The sequence below is a fragment of the Gavialis gangeticus genome, unplaced genomic scaffold, assembly GCF_001723915.1.
Source record: "Gavialis gangeticus isolate Ggan-Ray unplaced genomic scaffold, GavGan_comp1, whole genome shotgun sequence".
NCBI lineage: Eukaryota > Metazoa > Chordata > Crocodylia > Gavialidae > Gavialis > Gavialis gangeticus.
In genome coordinates, this window is record NW_017729025.1 from 125873462 (window position 1) to 125880196 (window position 6735).

Consider the following 6735-nt stretch of genomic DNA (forward strand, 5'->3'; position numbering starts at 1 on the left):
GAGGTGCTGCTCTGGGCAGCTACCTCGCGCCTGCCTTACACAAACGCCAGCGCAAACGCCAGCATGCCCTTACAGAGCGCACCTGTTTGTGTGTGCGGCTCAGGAGCGTGGCTCCCTGTCGGGCGAGCTAAGAGGGCTCCGGAGGGCTTCCCCTCCAGATCCACCTCAGCTGCACTGTACCCTCTGCCCCACTTACCTTAGGGGGAAATCAGTTGTTGCTGCCTCTGCCGCTGTCTCCTCCGCAGCTGCTGCCTTCGCTGCTGAGGTAAAGTGGGTACACATGTGGCACACGTGCGCCCTGTTCCCTCTGCTCCTGCTCCCCAACATGCGGGGGCGGGGGGGGCAGTGCTGGGCCAAGGTCCAGTCTGTCCCACAGACGTGCCCCACACCACTCATCTGGCGCACACTGCCAGAATGTTGAGCAGCACGGGTGCCTATATACATGCAGAGAGGGTGCACCAATGTGCTGTAATTAAAATGTGTGCCAATTACCACTTTCCAGCAGACTCCATCATCATGTGTATTAGCATCCCCACACTGACAAATGACAGTGTTCAACAAGCTTTAACTAAAGTGCCCCTGCTGCCATTTGTCAGTGTGGGAACACTGATACACGAGACACTATAGGCGCTTTGAATCAAGCGGCTCTTGGATGCAGTACTCCAGCTGCAGCCTCACCAAGGCTGAGTACAGTGGGAGGATGACAATCTGGGATTTGCTAGAGAAGCATCTATGTATGCAAGCTAGAGTTTTGCTTGCTTTTCTGGCTGCAACATCACATTGGTGGCTCATATTCATCTTGTGGTCAGTCATGACCTTCAAGTCCTTTTTGGCCATGGTGCTACCAAGCGTAGCACTGCCAGGCCTACAAGCATGCTGCAAGTTTGTCTTCCCATGGTGGAGTACCTTGCATTTTTCAGTGCTGAAGGCCATCAGGTTTTCATCTGCCCATTTTCCGAGCCTGTCAAGATCGGCCTGGATCACCATCCTGTCCTTGTGTGTGGATGCTTTATCCCAAAGTTTGGTGTCATCAGTGAACTTGGTGTCTGCTTCTGACAGCAATGTCCACATCATTAATGAAGATGTTGAAAGGGATAGGCCCAAGGACAGAGCCTTGGGGGACCCTACTGGTCACGGTGCACCACAATGATTGACATCCATTAACTATCACTCTCTCGGTCCTACCTCAGAGCCAACACCCCAGCCACTGGGCTGTGATGTAGGCAAGGCCACAGTTGGCCAGTTTTTCTATGAGATGAGTGGGATACCAGATTGAAAGCTTTTTTAAAATCAAGCTATATGATGTCAATCTCGTCTCCCTTGTCCAGGTGATATGTCACCTGGTCATGGAAGGAGATGAGATTGGTCAGGCAAGATCGACCCGCAACAACCCCATGCTGAGTATCCCTCAGGAAGTTGCCTTCAGCCAGTTTGTCAAGAATGGCCTCTTTGATAATTTTTTCCAAGGTCTTCCCCAAGATAGAGGTCAGGCTGATGGGCCTGTAGTTCCCTGGATCTACTTTTCTCCCTTTCTTGAAGATGTTGTTATCTTCTGTTTTAAGTTTACTGATGATAGATTTTTTTAAATCTATCCAAGTACTTACTGTGTCATATGAAGTCATATAAGTTCAGTAGTTAAAAGAACTTTGCTGGGTGAGACTTTTCCTTTCTCTCTCTCTTTCATCAGCTGGCAGCAGTTATCAGTGTAAAGTATAGTGTAACCATTCCTAACCCCCCTGCCCAATTACGTGCTGGAATGGAATAGTTACTTAATTCTCTAAGGACTCCAACTCTTGCTTTTTTTTAGACCTAGCCTGAATAGTACATTTAAAAGTAGCAGAAGAAAAATCTTGCACATATGCATCCTCAGTGGAAAAGTTAAGTTCTGGGATAAATATCCTGAAATACCAACATGATGCCACAACTTTTTATTTCTATATTGCTTTTCACACAAGCATCACAGAATGGTTCTCTAAGAGACAGAGAGAAAGAGAGAGAGAAAAGAGAGAGAGAGAAAGAAGGAGAAGCATCTGGCAAACAAACATATTCGAGCATACTGTTATTCCTGTTGCCTGCTATACCACACAACCACAGAATCATGCCTTAACTTAAAATCATGGCATTAACTCAGAAGGACAATTAATTATTTTGCTGGTATCACTGTTTGATCTGTGCCTGATTGGATAAAATGGGTTAAAGCAGCAGGGAGACATGTTTTCTTTCTTAAGAATCTTCCCTACCCTCCTTTGCTCAGCTGCATATTTCTTCCCCTGGGGTTTCTGCCCCGCTGCAGCAAGGATTCACATGGAGTCTGGTTTGTCCTGATCCCCAGCTGCCAAGGACAGGACCACCAGCCCCCTCAGCCAATCAGCAGTGAGGGGCAGGGCCACCACCTCCTCAACCAATCAACAGCAAGTGGAGGGCCACCACAAAAAGACCAGGAAAATAGCAAAGACCTTGACTTATTGGTGACTGTTATAATAAAATATTAATTCTCTTTTATTTTGCACTTTTAATGACACTGAATGCAGACAGTACAATTTTGTTCATGCTATTTGATCCATGAGTCCCACACTGATGAACGTGTGGTGCCCTGTGAAACAAGGGACAGCGAATGCTAGGACCAGCAGCAAGTTTGGGAGCCTCTGCAGTTCAGCCAGCAGGGAGACTCATCTCACTCCCCCTGCATCATGGTTTCACATATCCTGAAGCTCTGCCTTTCTCTCTAAATAGTTCAGCCTTGAGAAAATGTAGCATAGCAGCTGTGAAGCTTGAGCAGCCCCTCCTGGTCTCACTCCAGCCCAGCTCCCCAGGCGCACACACTGCACAGGGATCTTACCTGCCCCCCTATCAGCATTCAGCACACACTGGACAGCTTCTCTGGCCACATTCTGGTCAGAGCTGGGCAGTGTGGGGTCAGTGGGCATTGCAATGCCTGTGGCAGTGCAGCCAGCTGCCCAGGGGGACCTTCCCTTCCTCCCCCAGCAGACAGGTTTGCCTGTCCCAGAGGAGGAGTAATGGCTTAATGAGCTGGCCAGGCTGCCCAGCAGCCTGGAGGCCCCTCTGCCCAAAGGTCCCCCCTCCCTGCACAGCAGGACACCCCAAGGATTCATTGGGCTGCTCTGGGGGTGCAAAGATGGTGACAAGAGCCTCCTCCTAGAGCCACCAATGTCTCAGCAGATACAAAAACTGTGCTCCATCTGCCTGCTCTCACAGCCATTACCTTGTGCTGAGGCAAAACAGAGGGGTGTGCATGCAGACCAACTGTTTGGCCCTGACAGCTCAGCTGCCCCCAGGTCCCAGGCCCATCCGCACATGCCAAGCCCAGGTTTCAGAGAGCTCGGGCATGCAGCAGCACCTCAGTTCTCACTGTGCCTGCATGTACACTGCAGCCACTGCTCCTCACGCAGGTGCAGAGTGAACAGCCCCTGTGATGCTCCATCTCCCTCCCTCCCTGGCTGGATCAGAACCCTGCTCCTCCTGGCTGCACACTGCCCTACCTCTAGACAAAGCCAATAGAATTGCAAGGACAAATGATTGACATATATTTCCACCAATGAACAGAAAAACAGGACTTTTTGCAGTCTATTCCTCATTCAGAAATGGACAGGGGACAAAGGGTTTAAAAACAGGACAGTCCAATATAAAACAGGACCAATGTCTACCATACTGGGCAGGAGATACTTTGGAGTTCTCCCCACCCTCACCCCACTCTAGGGACAGGCAGAGAGCAACAGCGGTGGTGGTTGGCAAGGAGGCAGGAGAGGGCAGCACCCACCCTGCTGAGCACAGAGGTGTTAGGGTAACACTATGTGGATTTTCAGGGAGCACAGGACCTGCTGACCACAAGGCAGAATGATAGCTAAGCCATCCATTTGCTTATGCTAAGTAACCATCTTAACTGTGTCAACCATTTTCTGAGGAAAAAGCAGCAAGTGAATCTGTGTGAGTCTGCGTGCTGTGAATGAAGTAAAGTTTTAGGAATGTGGAAGATGGTACACCCTGAGACAGAAAAACAGACTGGAATGTGGAAACAACACGTAATTGGTAACAGAAGCAGAGATGAACATATGTGTAAAGGTGAATGGTGATTGGTGAAGAAGCCTCCGGAAGCTTCCAGGTTTTGGTCAAAGTCTGCCCATTGACCAAAGAAGAAAAGTCAAGGGCTTAGACATGCACTCATAGCAAAAAGGCATGTAAATAAATGAAATTCATAGGCAATTTCATGCTAATGAAGCAAACAGTAAACAGAGGTGGAGCTTGAGATGGGAGGAGAAATGGGTGGAACAAAAGGAGGGACAGAGGTGGAGTGAATGTTAAATCAGTATAAACCAAAGTGTACAAATGTGGGAAAAAACTACTGTTCACTGCAGCTCCCCAGTTTGTTGGTTTTTTGGGAGCTTGTCTAAAGCTGTCTCCATTCTGAATAAAGCTGTTGTGAGCAATGTGTGCTGGTGTTTACTCCCTGCTGGATCCATGAGCAATTAGACCGTCATATCCCTAGTCGTTGGGATCCCTAGACCACATGGAGTCAAGGTCTAATAGGAGGGGACAATTTTTATTTCCTTGCTACTTCTCTTGATCTGTGGTCAACTGAAAGAAGTGAAACCATGCCACTGCACCCCCTGCTGGCATTCCATGTATTTTCCAATTGAACCTTCCTCTGCACTCTTCTAAAGTAATAACCTAATATTGTTTAGGTGGGAGAGACGTTAAAAAACCCCCAAAATAATTCCACCCAATTCACATGACTAAATAGTAGCTAATGTAATAATATTCACATTGGAAGATAAAACAAAGCCAATGGCAAGAACACTGGCCAGGTTCTTAACAGACTTAGCCTCAAATAAGAAAATCTCATAAAGTTCACAAAACAGAAAGAGCAGCTATGAGAGTATTAGGATTTGTCTCTGTTGTTATGCTAATGATTCCCTTCTTCTCTCCTGCACATTCTTTCCCTATTTATTTTCTCCTTTACCATAAACCTGATAGAGTTAGAGCGTCTCTGATACATTGTTTGTTTGCTTTTGTTTCTGTCGCTTTCTCAGATCATTTAGACTGGCCACCCTCAACGCATTCCCTTCTAGGGAAAAGCATTAAAATAAAACAGATTCCCTTCCTTTCTCTAAGCCCTGTTATCACTAGGGACCTACCAAATTCATGATTTATCGACTTTTGTGGAAACCATGTGTCTGGTGGATCCTCCAGGACAATGGCCAGCAAGCAAGGAAAAAAGGAGCTGCAAACAGAAGCAGGAAGCTCTGGTGTCCTGAAGCATGAGAGGGAGGGAGGGGGAGAGAGAGGGGGAAGATTTTTGTGGCACAGTGTGGCAGGACCCCCTAACACTTCTGATTGGCTAAGGGGCCTTAGAAATCCTGCCCCTCCCCAGAAATTAACAGCTGGCCATCTGTCAACCTCTGGGGAGGGATGGAACTTCTGGGGCCCCTCAGCCAATCAGAGGTGTGGAGAGGCCTGTCTTGCTCCACCACAAAAATGGTACCCAGTGCTGCACCGGGACCATGAAATCTGAAGGCAGCTTCTGTGTGAATTAGGTAGGTCCCTACTTAGTACTTGGTTTATATGATAACCATATATGATAACTTGGTTTATATGATAACCATTTCCTGTTCCTGCAGTGGCAGGATATAGAGAGGGTCCATGTATATAGCTGGCATGTGCTCTGCAGGCTGTTTGCATGGGGTTGTACGCCTGGGGGTGGGAAGCTCACACCCCAGGGGCAGGAAAGGAAGATGACTTAGTGCAAGATCTACCCCCTGGGCAGTAGAGTTGAGGGGGGTGGAAAGTTTGTCCACACAGAATAAAAGGGTAGGGGAGAGGTCATTGCATCCTGGGATGCTGGAGGACTGCAACATGGGCAGTTTATCTATGGGGAGTAGCCACACATTAATGGAACAAGAGCTGGGTAACACAGATCAGAGATAAAACTGCCCTGGAGTGGTATAATTTTAGGTTCAGGTGTTAATGTATGAATAATCCAGGGGTTAAGAGCTCCAGAAGCCACCTAAAATTAATGTGCAACAAGGCCCTAAGGGAACTGTATAGAAAAGAATGGCACAAATATTACCTGTTAAGATTCATGGTGCCCAAGATGGAGGCAGCACAGAATAATTTGTATAATAGGGAGAGGATACTAGCTTGTCCTACTCTCCAGCAAATCAGAACACATTTAGGTCTAATCTGTCTTTCATGTCATTGTTCTCCATCCATGCATTAGTGATCTGTTGATCCTAGGAGGTTCACTCTTGCTCTCTACTGCATAGATATACACATGGTACATGATAGCTCCCTTCTATAATCTATACTTCAGGCTATTAGTGTCAATCTAATGCTAAAATTATGCCAATCTAATCCCCACGAAAGACAATGAGTGTAATGACTGATGTTAAGTGCCTGGCCTATGGGTTTGAATAAGAGTGTGAAAAGCAATAAAACAGGATCTTTGTTGTTATTGTAATAATACTACTTGGCTCCTTTTACTGTTTTATGAGCACTCTGTGTTACTAACACTACTCCTGCCACTATGGGTAATAAGGATTATTTTCTCTGCCTGTAAAAGGATCGTAAAGACATGAAAGCTAAGTACAGACAGTCAAAAAGCTGGAGGCTGAATCGATTCAGTCTTCACAAGTTTGTCTAAGCTGCGTAAATGGAACCGATAAGCAAGTGAACAGACATCCATTTGAAAATGCAGTCACGTGCCTGCAGTGGCTCAGG